A 13,718-nucleotide genomic window follows, 5' to 3' on the forward strand; every position below is an offset into this window, starting at 1 on the left:
TGCTCTGTCAAATTCTTCTCGTAATATTATCTCTTCCATCTCATCTTCATCTACGTCCTCTTCCATTTCTATGGTATTTCCTGCAACTTTATCTTCCTTGTAAAGACCCACCTTTTAGCTTTCCCTTCCTTGCCAAGGACCGGTATTCCATTTGAGCACTTGATTTTCATCTAGCTGCTTCTCTTTTCTCCAAAGGCCTCTTTAGTTTTCCTGTAGGGGGTATCTACCTTTCCCCTAGTGAAATATGTTCCTAAATTCTTACATTTGTCCTATAGCCATTCCTGCTTAGCCGTTTTTCACTTCCTATCAATCTCACTTTTAGACGTTTGTATCCCCTTTTGCCTGCTTCATTTGCTGCAATTCTATATTTTCTCGTTTTGTCAGCTAAATTTTGTATCTCCTGTGTTATCCAAGTATTTCTACTAGCCTTCGTCTTCTTTCCTACTTGATCCTCAGCTGGCTTCACTATTTCATCTCTCAAAGCTACCCATTCATCTTTCACTGTAACACTTTCCGCTGTTCTAGTCAATCGTTGCCCAATGCTCCTTCTGAAACTCGCCACAGCCTCCGGTTCTTTCAGTTTATCCAGTCCCATTTCCTTGATCTCCTACCTTTTTGCTGTTTCTTTAGTTTTACTCTGCAATTCTTAACCAATACCCTTTGGTCAGAGTCCACATCTGTCCCTCAGAAAGTCTTACAGTTTAAAATCTGGTTCCGAAATCTCTGTCTTACCATTATATAATCAATCTGAAACCTGCCGGTGTCTCCAGGTTTCTTCCACGTACACAACCTTCTTTCATGATTCTTAAACCAAGTGTTAGCAATTATTAAATTATGCTCTTTGCAAAATTCTACCACGCAGCTTCTTCTTTCATTCCTTTCCCCCAGTCCATATTAACCTACAGTTTTTCGTTCTCTTCCTTTTCCTACTATCAAATTCCATTCCCCCATCTCAATTAAATTTTCGTCTCTCGTAACTATCTGAATAATTTCTTTTATCGTATCATACATTTCTTCAACCTATCATCTGCAGAGCTAGTTGGCGTATAAACTTGTATTACATTGGTTGGTGCGAGCTTTGTGTCTATCTTATCTACGATAATGTGTACACTTTCCCGATTTCTATTTTCTTATTCATTATTAAACATACTCCTGCATTCAGGGCTGTCTGTAACCTATTGGAGGCCCTGTACACATTAGGATAATGGGTCTCCTATGACCCTGACAGAGTACTATTTTGTTGGAATAGACGAAGAAAGTAGATAAGCGAAGTTCTATAAATATTTTTATTTCTTTACAGTCACATTAAATGAATAGATCATATAATCCACTAAAGTAACTCTTTTAGCACTCCCATGTTAGTGCTTAATAATCTATGTTGATTGAAGAGGTACCCTTCTAAATTTGAGATGGGCAAAATTGTTAATCCTTCTTCAAAATCTATAGTTTTGAGTATATCACATTCTATGGACATCTGCGATAAACTGGTAACTCTCTTGAAGCATTGTACTTCTTAATTAATTTTTTATTCTTTTCAAATTGGAGAAGGAACGTTCCACATTGCAGTTGGTTACCATCATGCTTAAAAAGACTCTCAATGCGATTTCTACATTTGGAAATGTGTCTTCAATTTTGTTTTGTTTAAAGGTGATATATTTCCAATATACTATTAGTTCCCCCATTTTTACTATGAACAATTTTGTAGTATTCTGTTAAATGCAGACATTCCGTTTGCAGCTCTTGCTCGGTAAGGTCTTCATAATAAATGTCATCAAATTTTTTCAACTTCGTCTCAGCCCTTCGGAATTCATAGTTTTCAAGCGAAAAAATAAACTAAAACGTTAGCTAATGTTCTCATTCGAACTTAATCGTTGTTTTAGATGAACACTCAGGGAAGAAAGGATTCTACTTTGAACTTCTCTTTTCCATTCATTTGGACTGCCGGTGCAGAGCTATCAAAAAATCTCTGGCGCGAGCTTCTACGTTATGTTCTTTGAGATAGGTACTTGTAACCAGATTCCAGGTTTCTTTCTTTGACGGACGATTCAAAGTCATCAAATTTATCTTTTAGGTTAATGATAAAATAATCAAGTGAACCGAATAAATTAGTTGCAATGTGCAGTGTTGTTCCTTTCTGAAGATAATTACTTGTTCTGTCCATTCTTTCCAATATAGAGCTCCAAGTTTCCGTTAGTATAATAAATTCTAGCTTTTCCATTTTTCTGGACAGACTAAGGGTTTTGTCTCTAGTTTCTCTTGGCTGTTCTGTATCTTCTGCGACGGACATTAAAGTTCTATGATTTGTTTATGGCCTTCATGCAAAGTGCTTGCTGCATCAGCTCGGGCTGGCCATCCGCTTTGTGAAAGACTTTTACCAACTTTTTTTTAACCTAAATGTTCTGTCAATATATTCCAATCAGTAACAACTACAAACAAAACAAACGTCACAATACCGTAGACCGCAGACAAATACACGACAATTCCCGATAGTCGAATCGGTTTATTTTAGTCGGTCGGACACTTTTAATTCTACGTCACTATTCGCTCCGTGCAGAACTGTGCACTGCACAAAGCTGAGGCAAGTAGGCATTGTAGTCAAGTCATTATCGCTAGATTCGTTTTTCGGTAATAAATATCGGTTATCGTTTGGTATTCTGGCAGGAGCTAGGGGTCCCCTATCGATCACAGGGCCCTGGGCACGTGTCCAGAGTGCCCAGTGGGAAGAGGAGCCTGACTGCATTACTCCTATTTCATTTTGTATTTATAACCCTGCAACGTTCGCAGGAGAGCTTCTGTAAAGTTTGGAAGGTAAAGTAAAGCAGCTGTGAGGACGGGACGCGAGTCGTGCTTGGGTAGCTCAGTTGGTAGAGCAGTTGCCCGCGAAAGGCAAAGGTCCCGAGTTCGAACCTCGGTCCGGCACACACTTTTAATCTGCCAGGAAGTTTTATATCAGCGCACACTCCACTGCAGAGTGAAAATCTCATTCTGAACCGTGTATTCAACAGACCAGAAGTCCTGTTACTGCTGCCATCGAACTTCACTAATTCCCACTATATCTAACTTCAACCCATCCATCTCCCTTTTTAAATTTCCTAACCCGTCTTCTTGACTGAGGGATCTAACACTCCACACTCCGATCCGTAGGAAGCCAGTTCTGTTTTTCCTGATGACGACACACCCTGCTGAGTAATTCCCACCTGGGGACCCGAATGGGGGATTATTTTACTTCCGGAATATTTTACCCAAGAGAATGGCATCATCATTTAAACATACAGTAGAGCTGCTTGCCCCCGGTAAAAATTACGGCTGTAGTTCCCCCTTCCTTTCAGCTGTTCACAGTGCCAGCACAGCAAGGCCGTTTTCGTTGAAGTTAAAAGGCCAGATCAGTCAATCTGTTGCCTGTAACTACCGAAAAGGCTTCAGGAATCAAACGTTTGTCTGACCTCTCAACTGACAATCCTCAGATGTGTTTGCACTCACAGCATGGCTCTGTATCGCTGAGGCACGCAAGCCACGCCGCCAGTGGCAACGTTCATGGTTCATGGAGTAGGCACGTTATGCTACACAAAATAATTTCATTCTGTACGTTTGACATCCAGGCTTATCTTTACAGAGCCGTGCATACAAGTATGTGCAACATTCACTTTAGAGAAGATCTTGACAGCGACGATCTAGCATTTGCAAACACTTCGCCACTCACTGTAGTGTACTTCACTGGACATTATGCAACACAGTTCTATCCACCATTGTCAAAGCAGCATGCACGCAAGCTATTAGGTCATCTGCATCCATGGGTGGAGTACTATAACTTGTTCCTCTAAGTGCCCCTTCAAATAAAAATCCAGTGGATTATGATTCACAGAACGTAGTGGCCAGAACATTGGACCTCCACGATCAATCCATTTCTGTAGAAACGCATCATTTAAATAGTTACTCACATTCATTCCAAAGTGTGTTGGTGCTCCATCGTGCTGAAACGATAGCTACCGCCGAATACCAAGTTGAACGTTTTCTAATGCGTCAGGTACAGTACTGCTAAGGAACGTACAATAACGGGCCGCATTCGACTTGTCCTGCTACAGTTAAGGGATCCAAGCACTCCTCCCACCACACCAGCCCATAGGTTTATACCAAAGCGTACCTGTAAGCCATGTTCATGTGTGATATTTAGCTTGTGTTCCGACCAATAATGGCTGTTGTAGCTTGAAAATATCTTCACGTTATTTATAAAATGTTCATTATCTTCCACTTCGTTCAAAACCCACTGACAAGACAGTACCCATAGAATGCGGTCTTCTGACTACTGGTGTTGAGTTAAAGTGTAACGGTAGGGTCGCAGTTCTTCATCGCGCAACACTTCAACAGCCAGTCTTTGAGATACCTGCAACTACCTCAAAAATATGGGGGTACTTTGCCGAAGTGATTGGTGAACAGTTCAAGAATCGCGTCCCCTGTTTGTGGTTTACGTCTAGTCCTTGGACGACCACTGTCCATTACTTGTGAACCAAGATTAGCGGTTTCCCGAAGACTTTGCTCAAGGCGACGAAGAACATTGTTAAAGGGATGGCGCCTTACAGGATACTGTACCCCATACGCCTGAGTAGCAGCAACAGCTCTGTTATCCTATGCACCCACCATCAAAAGTATATCGATGTATTCATCGTTTGTGCACGACATCTGGGAAGTGTAGTACATGAACTCGAGGACCAGTAGTTACTGTGCACTGTGAGGTTAGTAGAGACGTACATGCAGTTTCATGGATCCCATTATTGTGTGGTAGGCTATTGTCATGTGACAAAATCATGCCCCGCTTATAAACGACAAGAACTAGGGAAAGGGCGCCTAAAAAAAACCAAAAAAAGGACTTGACGAGGATTCGAACCGTAGCTCCATGATGGATGTGGGTTCGATGTCCCAGCAGTCTTCTCATTGAGCTACGACGGCTGGTATGATGTATGATTGTGTATGTATGGGGCGGAGGGGTGGGGGGGGGGGGGGGGGGGGGGGGAGGGAGGGGTGATGCACGTTCCACTGTACATTGCGATGTGCTGCACGATGTGACAATGTTGACAGCTCCTCATTTCACATTTCATATGCGTGTTTTCAAAATGTACCCGATCTGATTTTGCTACGTCACCATTTGCCTCGAATCTGGATGAGGACTCGCGTGCAAACCTCCAAGTGCGGCATTTTTTTCTCCATTCTGTATATAATGATCACTACATTCTTTGTGCGCAGCTCATTCATATTCAAGCTGCTTAATCGTGAAGTTACTCCTTTCATGAATGTTTGTATAAAGGTTGGGGGGAATAGAAACCCATGCCTGCAACGTACCATTCCCGTTCTGTACCCATTTCGATTAACCTCTTGGGGGGAATAGAAACCCATGCCTGCAACGTACCATTCCCGTTCTGTACCCATTTCGATTAACCTCATGCCGTTTGTTTACGGAATTTCATTATCCGTGACAATACGTTTCTATAACCAAACTCAGTTGAGCAACGATTTCTAGGGGAAAAGTAAACTAAGCAATCAATTGAAAGGGATCAGTGCTGGGACCACTCCTATTCCTTATTTATATAAATGATATGCCCTCTAGTATTACGGGTAATTCTAAAATATTCCTGTTTGCTGAGGACACTAGCTCGATAGTAAAGGATGTTGTGTGCGACATAGGCTCTATTTCAAATAGTGCAGTTCATGAAATAAGTTCATGGCTTGTAGAAAATAAAGTAACTCTAAACCACCGTAAGACTCCGTTTTTAGTTTGTAACACACGATTCAACAAAACCCGACGTTTTAATTTCACAGAGTGGGCATATGATTAGTGAAACTGAACGGTTCAAATTTCTAAGAGTTCAGGTAGATAGTAAACCGTCGTGCAAAGCCCATGTTCAGGATGTGACTTCATGCTGCCATTTTTGCTATTCGAACGGTATCTGAAGTAAGTGGTAGTTCGACACGAAAAGTAATCTACTTTGCTTATTTTCATTCGCTTATGACATATGGTATTATATTTTGGGGTAACTCTTCCCATTCGCAAAAGATTTTCTTGACTCAGAAACGGGCAGTTCGGGCAATAAGTGGTGTTCACTAGCCTGGGTATTCCGACATTGGCCTCTCAGTATATATATTCTGTACTGTCGTTTCTTGTTAACCATATCAGCTTATTCCCAAGGATTAGCATCGTTCACTCGGTTAATACCAGGCAGAAATCCAATCGGCATTTGGATCGCACTTCCTTGACTCTTGTGCAGAAAGGTGTGCAGTATACTGCTGGATCCATTTTCACTAAGCAACCACTCGAATTCAAAAATCTTAGAGAAGTAATCCACGCGCTTTCAAATCGAAACTGAAGGGTTTCCTCCTGGGTCACACCTCCTATTCTGTCGTGGACTTCCTTGAAAAATTAACTTGATTCCTGGGTTATATTGTTGATGGCGTTGATGGCCTGTCTTTTTTTGGGTTCATAAACATTTCATTTTATCTGTTATTACTTTTATGTTGTAATTTCATGTATTGACAAGTTCCATGACGTTGGCGATATACCCCTCAGTTTAGTCCTACGGAACTAGACATGTACGAGCTGAGGAGCAGTGTCAGTAAAGAACTTATGTTATATGCATATTTTTCATTCTTCCATTCCAACATGAGTTATGGATTACTATTATGGGGCAATTCCGTAGGCTCAAAATTAGTGTTTAAATAGCAAAAGAAAGCCGTAAGGTGCAGAGCAGGACTTAGGCCATATGAATCATGTCGAGATTACTTTAAGAAACTAAATATAATGACAGTGCCTAGGCTGTATATTTACAACTAAGTTGTCTCCGTTAAAGAGAATCTGAGTAAATTTGCTTAAGGAGGATAGTTCACGACCATGACATAAGAAGCAAACATACAATTAATATGTCATATGCTAGGTGCCGACTCACTCTGAGGATGGCCGGACGATACGCAGCCGAAATATGAGTGAAAGTAAGTTTATTTGCATGGTTATGTGTCCGAAATTTAATAGACTGTTATTTCACTGAAAAAATACGGCAACCAGCCACTTTTTAATGCGTTTTTTATTTACGCCAATATGCATTTCGGGTTTGCACCCATCTTCATCTGGCAAATTACAAGGATCTTCAGTTACTACAGTAGTACAATCTCGACAGCAGTTTGGATGCTGCAGCAGGCCTGTGCAAAAGCAACAACTCCAATCATTTACTTCAATTTCGCGAGTTTAAAGTCACACACTATCAGCTGTTCATTTTTACTTACATTCTCCTCTCCTAGGTTGCCGTATTTTTTCAGTGAAATATCATTATCCACGGCCACGGAGCTCAACAGTCCAAATAAAATGGACAAATTGTTATTAATAGAGTGTGTTGACTTTTGTCTATTGGTGATTCTTATTGGCACACGTTACTACCCAACAAATTAAATTATACGTTATTACCTTGACAAAGGCACCTGTAAGAAAAGACAGGTACAAGTGAACGCTATCGGCACTACGCTGAAGCGATTACCAAATTTGAAAAAGTGAAATGTAGGAAGAGAGGGGAAAGGAAAAGGATGGGTGGGAAATCGTAGCGGCTAACCACACAGGGCACTGTGGTATTGTAAGGTAGCAGTATTTTGCACCTTACTGTAATATAATTGTTGCAAAGACGAGTTAGATACCGGTTATAATGTTATTTATCGGGCAGTCAGCCTATTGAAACTAATATAGGGAGTATCAGACGGCATAAGATGCGTATTAACTTAAAGAGATTCGCATGTTGCATGAAGTCGGGGTTCAGGTAATATTTTCACTGAGTTTGGCTGGAGCGGACGAGCGGCACTGCTCAAAGGCAGGGCAGAGGGGTGCGGAAGTTTGCAACCGACCATTACGAGTCGGCATGCGAAAGCGTCCCACTGGGGAAGACGCGCCGCCGGAGCAGGTAGGCACCCACAGGCAGGGCTTCTAGGGACGGCGCCTCGTTGGCGCTGAACGTTACGCCGACGCCACTACGTCGAGATGAGCTGACGCCTAAGGGAGCCTCCCCACGATTCTTAACGTTTTCTGGGGCTATCTAAGAACCGCGGTTAAGCTGGTGCAATGACCTATTCCCGCCCGATGGCGAACAGAGAGACACGATTGGTGGGTTCAATTTTGAACGGAGTTTCAGTTTGTGCCAGAACATTCTAGGAGCAGAATGTTTTAATTGGCTGGAAGAAGCCTGGAAATAATAGTGGGAGCAAACTGTGCTGGTCTAGAGCGACGGGATTGACCAGCTCGAAAAATAGCGTGGGAGTGCTGATTTTTGCAGAAGGAAGCTTTTGGAGCTGTTATCGAGAGAAGCGTCTTAGCTCCTGTAGCGAGCGGACGTCGTGCTTTCGGCTTTGCTGTAGGAGAGTAAATTATTTTCAGTGTGCTGTGGATAACTTTGAATAAGTCTGCCAGCTGCAACTGAAACTAGTATTCAGTTAGTGACAGGCTGATTCCGCTAATTACGGTTGGGAATACTGCCTCACGGGAAGCAGGCAGGAGCAGAGCAATTTCCTTGAGCCACACTTTATTAAAGATGTTACTGGATTCCGCCTTTGGGCTGGTGAGCCCCCTCTTAACGAGTGCGAGACGATTGGAAAGAAATCAGAATTAGCTTTTGGATAGGAGTTTACGAACAGGAAGCCTGTTCCTCAAAATAAATTCATTTTGTTGCAATGGAGGCTCTTCGACGACGCAGACGCCACCGGCAGCTTGCTGACCTGTCCACGACGCTGCATTTGGTCACGTGATGCTCAGCTTCGGCATTTAATCCGATACTACGCACGCCTGTGATTACCAGAACTCAGTTTTCCAGGCACGCTCTAACTGAAAATTTGGGAATTGAAGTAGGTTTGTCTGACGTATTTTATGCCGTCTGATAAGGTGACAGAGTAGAAAATAACAAGTACAGATGCGTTATCCGACCTTAAGAGTTCGTTCTGGAATTTAAGGAGCATTGCCACCACTAGCTTCATTTTATCACTTATAAATGTATGTCTTTGTTCACATTGATGTTAGGAAGATTATTGTTAAATAAATGTGTTCAATGCTATCCTTGTTTGTTTAGTAGTGATCAGTTTCCTGAACACTATTTAATTATTAAATATTAATCAAAATTAGTAAAGGGGCAGTTTTAATTAACAGGTTGGGTCTCATAACAGGCCTTCAGCCAGATCCAGCGGCCCGATCCAGTAGGCAAAGTGAACAAGTAAACGCATTCTTTTTAAAACCCCCGACATTTGGCTGACCTGCCTAGGATTCCTAATCAGCATTTTATTGAAAGAAACCCCTTCTACGTGGCTGACCCGGCCTAGGATGTGTAGACAGCTGTAATCTTCTGATCAGTAATCACGGCGGCAGTTATTTGTGCGCGGTAAATTCTTTATATTTGTGTTTGTGTATTTATGCTGTGTATTTGTCTCATTGTTTGTATGTATTGCTGGCGCGTCGTTAATTTGTTGTTGTTGGGATTACTGTGTAAGTAGGCTGTTTAGGTTTTTTTTATTGGTAACGCCACGTAGCGCTCTGTATGAAAATCACTGGCTGGGCTGTGTGCAGTCTGCGGCTGGTTTGCATTGTTGTTTGCTATTGTAGTGCTGAGCAGCTGGTTGTTAACAGCGCGTAGCGTTGCGCAGTTGGAGGTGAGCCGCCATCAGTGGTGGATGTGGGGAGAGAAATGGCGGGGGGTTATGAGAGCGGATGATCTGGACATGTGTCCATCAGGGACAGTAAATTTGTAAGACTGGATGTCATGAACTGCTATACATATTATGACTTTTGAACACTGCTAAGGTTAATACATTGTTTGTCCTCTATCCAAATCTTTCATTTGCTAACTGTTCCTATCAGGAGTTGGTGCCTTCAGTAGGTTGAATTATTTAGCTGGCAGTAGGGGCGCTTGTTGTATTGCAGTAGTTCGAGTAACGAAGATTTTTGTGAGGTAAGTGATTTTTGAAAGGTATAGGTTAATGTTAGTCAGGGCCATTCTTTTGTAGGGATTACTGAAAGTCAGATTGCGTTGCGCTAAAAATATTGTGTGTCACTTTAGTGAATGTCTGAGTACGTTCAGTTTTGCTCAGTTGTTTGAAAAGCAAATAATGTAAGAGGTTTATCAGCACAGTAATTCATTAGTTTTTCTAAGGGGACGTTACAACTGTGTTGTTTCGTGTTCTCTGTTTTGTCACAGGTTCAATAAATATTTTGGATTAGGGAAATAATGAGAGTAATTGGTTAGGAATAGGATCCGCAGAGACCGGGAAGATTTGTGGGATTTGTTGGGTAACCTGTTTGAGAATATTGTAGAGATATTGGGAGTTAATGATTATAGTGTGTATTTTGTGTGTAAAGTTTTGTTAGTGTATAAGGAAACATAGATTATTACGAGGGCTAAGACGCGCTTAATAGGGACAGTTCAGAGCGCAACAGGGGTTGACAGAATGACAGTCATGAGAGGAAGCAGCAACAGCTTACACGAATTAGCGGCAGCGGAATTCGAAAAAGAAAACATCTATTTTCGGGAACGAACAGAGCGCATAACGTTACCGGACAACATGGAGCACGATGCAGGGATTGGTGGGCCATTGGCGAGTCCAAGAGGTGCAATCAGGCCCATTGAACTGGTGATACTCACGCGCGAGTTCGGCAGTGTGTCACCGCAGGGGCAAACGTCGCCCACGAGAAGCATGAGTGGGTTATGTTCAGGAGGATCGGAACGGAATAGCCCGACACTGTCGTACCGAGCAGGGTTTGGACCTCACTCGACAGGAGACGGAAGAATGAGCAGGGGATCGCCTGCAAGTCATGACATTAGGTATCATGCGGAAAGGGGAGACTTGGTGTTAGACGGTTCAGGTATCGCTGGATTCTTGGAGCATATGATGCAGAAGACAGACGCTAGTTCGAAAGTGATGCGGGAAAGAATTGAAACGTGTAGAAAGGAGAGGCAAGCTAGTCTGGAAAGAATCAGCGAAGAAACACAGAGCAGCATACAGGAGTGTAGAAAGGAAACCCGGGCGCAGCTTGCCATCACAAAGCGTGAAACATGCGGTGTGAAGTAAAAGCGTTGCGCGAGAAGTTAGAGCGAGAGATAGCCGAAGCGAAAAGAAGCGCCAATGAGGCGAAATTAACTGCGCGGATAGCCAAGAGAATAGCGAGAGAAACGAAGGAGGTCACAGAGAACAAGACCAAGGTCTGCAAAACTGTTATAAATAAACTGCAGACACGAGTGAAAAAGAAGAAACCGTGTCGAGCAGGAAGGAGAAAGCCAGAGAGGCACCACTGATGGCAGAATTTGCCGAATTTAAGCGACAAATCGAGATCAGGGTAGAGGCACTGTCAGTCGACAGAACTTCTACAAATACAGGACAAACTGGAGCGGATATTCAGACGGTATCCGCGGAAGAGGTAACCTCGGAAGTACGGCAACGGGACACAGTATCTGTCACAGGAGTTGTGAACCGACGTGATAATGAAGCACGCATGCTGGAAACCAGACCGTTAGAACGTCAGGACAGCCGGAGGCGGAGTTCAGTAGCAGAACAACTGGCGCAAGCAGTTGCTACCTGCTTAGGCGCTCCACCTCGCACTTGCAAGAGCCACAGGATATCCAGGAGGCACACACGGAGATAGTTTATGAAAACATCGAAACGCCACCGCAGAAAGATGAAACTAGGCAGTTTGATTATAAATACTTTATGTCGGTACGCAAGTTCCAGCACTATAAGGATGATAATAATACGTTACATCCAAAAACGTTCATTGGACAGTTTGATCTAACGTTACCACCACAGTGGCCGATAATGTACAAACTTGACTTTGTGTGTTCGCACTTGGAACGTGCATCAGCGGAAAGTATGCGTAGTGTTGCTAAAGGTTGCAGAACATACCAAGAGTTCCGCGACGCATTTATGAGCAGACCCAAAACAGGAGATCCAAAACAGAATTAAACAAGAAATCCTTATGACACGCGACTTCGAGAGCTCAGGTTTCCGAAGTGTTGTGAAATTTTTTGAGAACATGCTGAAAAAGAATCAGTATCTGGACGAACCGTGCAGCCCTGGGGAGATTATACGCGTATCCTATATGAAGTTGCCACTTAGATATCAGCAGACGCTAGCTGCCAGATGCGGAAATGCAGTAGAAGCATTTAAGGGCATTCTTAGGGAACTGGAGTTTGCCTATAAGGAGCAGCAGGTGCGTGAGAAGAAGAAGCAAAGGGAACCGCATGAGGAAGGCCAAGACGCGAATATAGAGAGAAACAGAAACCAGATGAGGAATAACTATGCCGGTAACGGTAACAATAGGGGAAACAACCCTCAGTGGCGCGATAATAGACGACAAAATTTTCCGGCACAGGAACGTAGGTGGAACCAGGGTAATAATAACTGGAAGCCAGCCAATCAAAATGGAAGAGATCAACCAGTGCAGAACTGGAGAGCGAGTGAAGACCGCAATCCAGAACCTGCACAAATAATCGAAATACGTCCAGCGAACCCTGGCCGTACGCAAAGAAGACAAGAACGACTAGGGCGGCACACTCGGCAGAGGAAGAACGCGGCCGGGAACAAAGTAGTGTATAATTAGATTAGATTTTTATAATTTGTTGGCGATGTTTATTTGTATTAGCATAGGCAGTGTTTTATTTGTGTTTTGTGATTATTTGTTTTATGTTGTGTGTATTTATTTTGCTATTTTTCATGTGCTTGTCTTATTTTGGTATGGATTGTGTGTATATTATGTGTTTGATGTTAAATTTTGTTGTATAGGGACCACTGGGTCGCTTAGTATAGAAAATTGGCTTCATCTATGACACAAACAATATTTAGAAGTATTAGATTAATTATAGAAGGGGTTATCTTATGTAGATAACTTCCTATACAAAATTTTATGGCAAGGCTATTGGACAGGAGAACTTTCAGGACAAAATCTGGATCTGTGGTGGATGGATTTGGGGTGTAATGTTGAGTGTGTTGTGGATATTGCGTCCCACCGAATGTGTTGCGTTTCTTGAGACGAGTGCAGGGTGTGATGTCCGACGCGGTAGTGTTCAGGACCCACCCGTTGCGTTATTGGCGTATGGCAATTGTGGGTGTTTCGGGTGATAATTATGAGGTGGTCTGTCCGACGCAGTAGTGTTCGATACGCACCTGTTATCTCAATTGTGTTGCTTGTGTGAGTACGGTGATCAAAACGATTATCCGGTGGCCAGTCAATCGAAATTAGGCGATAGGGACGCACCAAACATGGGTAATTCGTAATGGGAGCGATGAGGATGTTGTGTGAAAAGACGAGTTTTGAGCCGTCATAGAAAGACGTAAATCAGGTGGCTGGTCGCACGCAATAGCGTGATCGACAGAGCTTATTGATGATTTGGGCCGTAGGAGTGTTGTAGAGACGTATTAGCGACGCTAGCCGAGTCTGGGCTTAACTATTTGAGTTAAGCAGAGACGCTAAAACAACATGCCAGTCAGTTTAAAGGATGATAATGAAGGTCACCACAAAAGATAGATGCTCTCAAGTCCACCCATGAACCCTGACCACTATCACTGATTTTTACTTGCTGTAACGTGCAAAACTAACTCTTATTTTGTTCAACAGATAAGCATGACGTTGAATAAAGCCTACCGTTACAGACAGAAGCAGACTGGGAGCGGAAGACCAATGCCACAACCAGTCAAACAAGCACAACATCAAAGGGCTGCCG

The 13,718-nt window shown here is 42.9% G+C and overlaps 1 non-coding gene across 1 annotated transcript; it reads left to right on the top strand.

Moving 5' to 3' along the window:
• Positions 1–2,845: 2,845 nt before the first annotated feature.
• Trnas-cga (transfer RNA serine (anticodon CGA)) lies at positions 2,846–2,920 on the top strand. Its single transcript has one exon. It is a non-coding gene; the product is annotated as a tRNA-Ser (tRNA).
• Positions 2,921–13,718: the final 10,798 nt, after the last annotated feature.

Source organism: Schistocerca gregaria, chromosome 3, assembly GCF_023897955.1.
Source record: "Schistocerca gregaria isolate iqSchGreg1 chromosome 3, iqSchGreg1.2, whole genome shotgun sequence".
Lineage (NCBI taxonomy): Eukaryota > Metazoa > Arthropoda > Insecta > Orthoptera > Acrididae > Schistocerca > Schistocerca gregaria.